This window comes from Triticum dicoccoides, chromosome 4A (assembly GCF_002162155.2).
Source record: "Triticum dicoccoides isolate Atlit2015 ecotype Zavitan chromosome 4A, WEW_v2.0, whole genome shotgun sequence".
Classification (NCBI taxonomy): domain Eukaryota; kingdom Viridiplantae; phylum Streptophyta; class Magnoliopsida; order Poales; family Poaceae; genus Triticum; species Triticum dicoccoides.
Window position 1 is genome coordinate 585011281 of NC_041386.1, and position 2079 is coordinate 585013359.

Sequence of the window (2079 nt, forward strand, 5' to 3'; positions counted from 1 at the left end):
ACGGGGATGGCTGCCCTTGGCTTCTTCAGATCCACGCAAAAGTAACGCTCTAATGATTTTGTTGACACTAGAAGACCCATTGCATATTGCAGCAGATCCATATAGAGAAAGCATGTCATAAATAGTCATGGCCGAGAGAACCGCCTTGAACAGCACAATCCCCCCTTTGTGGGTGAGCATGGAGGTCCACCATATAACTAAGTGGCGAGCCACTTGACCGAAATATGATGATACACTTCGCAGCAAGGAAAAAAATGAATGAAACAAGATAATTTTTTAGTACAACAAAAAAATAGCATAAATCTTAAAGCAACTACGGACGGTGGATCCATGTACAGGATATTCTGTGCATGGTAGAAAAACCACTCATGTTTTTTGCACATTCTTGAGATTGCTACAATACATGGAACATTTTGCATTCTCACAATGTATTCACGTAATTTTGAGAGCATATTTTTTGAATGATTTCGAGATTGCTCACCATGCCATCATGACGTAAACTTTAGAACATGTTTGACTTATGAAGGTAATGGGACAAATATACGAAAACGCTAATCATATATTCCATTCAATGAAAAGAACAAAGATGACAATAAAAAGTAGTACATACAATTCCCCATACTGGATCTGAAGGCTAAACCATGAGGCTAACTTATTCAATATTATCAGAACTGCATGTGAGATTAACCAGAAGCTTGAATGCACGTCTTCTGCTGAGAATAATTAAATTTTGCTAGCAAACATATACATTGAATTATATTTTGATCATTTCAGGGAAGGCTCCCAGGAATTAAAACCCAGCGGAGAACTTGGACTTGAGAAGTTCCACGACCCTGGCCTCCACCCGGAGTGCCTTGGTGAGCACCGGCGTTGGGATGGGCGGGTTGGAGCCGAAAAGCGTGAGCGGCACAAAGACGATGCCGGGGTTTTGGCTGTTGAAGGAGACGACCATGAAAGCATCGGTCTTACCGACGTTGAACTGGAAGTGCATGAGGCCGCGCGGGATGAGGAACGTCTCCCCAGCGCGCACCACCCTGGAGTAGAGCTTGTTCCCCGAGTCAAGGCTGCCAAGGATTCCAACGAGGAGCTCACCTTTCATCACGATGCCGATCTCGGTGGCACGGGGGTGGATGTGTGGCGGGTTGGTGCCCCCCGGCGCGAAGTCCACACGGTTCATCACACGCCCAGCGTGTTGGTACCGGGCCACTCAGCCACGTCAAGCTCCGTCAGGGCCGAGCCGTTCGGGGTGGACGTGTTGCCGGCCTTGGCCAGCTTGGACGAGAAGAGGAAGTCGTCGCCGGCCTCCGACATGGGCTTGCATGGGTGCCCGTTCACCGAGACCGCCTTGCCGTCCAGGTCAGCGACACAAAAGTCCTGGAGAGGGTCAGAGTCGGTGGCCAGAGCCGGACCAAGGAGCAGCATGGCGAACAGGCCAGCTATGGTTTTTGCGTACTCCATTGCTTGCTAGGCAACAAATGCAACAAGCTTAGCTAGGGCTGATGAGCTAGAGTTTGCTGATCGAGAGTGTCTAAGGCACTGGTGATTGCTGCTAAGCTGTGATGGATGAGTGAGTAGTGAGGCATATGCAGTCCTTTATATAGGGCATCACGGACGCAGGCATGGATCTAATTAAGTTATGCATGTCGTCATTGCATGCATATGCAAATGGACACACGAGGCAAGGCAGAGAGTTTATTAAACATATAGTGTATTACTTGCGTCGGGATGAGCTAGCTTGTGATGAAAATGGAGATGGGAGCAAGGTCAGAGTCAAGGCCACTGCTGGCTGCTAAGGAAATGGGACCGACGAACAGAGACAATGGGGAGGTGTATCTCGATGGAGTATTGCGCTTGGAAACGGCGCGTTCATAATATTCGTGCACACCTCTAGTCGTCAATCATATGAAGTTCCGGGCGTGCACACCGCATGGTTGGGCTTGGGCGACTGCGAGGTGTGTTGTCATTTCAACCGAACTTGCTGATTCTCCTCGATCTGCAACGCAGCCGTTGGGTGGCCGCCGGTTTATCTGTACTTCTGTACTCGCTGAAGAGACATCTGCTACTAACGTTTGCTAGCGC

The 2079-nt window shown here is 49.0% G+C and overlaps 1 pseudogene; it reads right to left on the minus strand.

Annotated features, from left to right (window-relative positions):
* Positions 1-539: 539 nt before the first annotated feature.
* LOC119287000 lies at positions 540-1574 on the minus strand (annotated as a pseudogene).
* Positions 1575-2079: the final 505 nt, after the last annotated feature.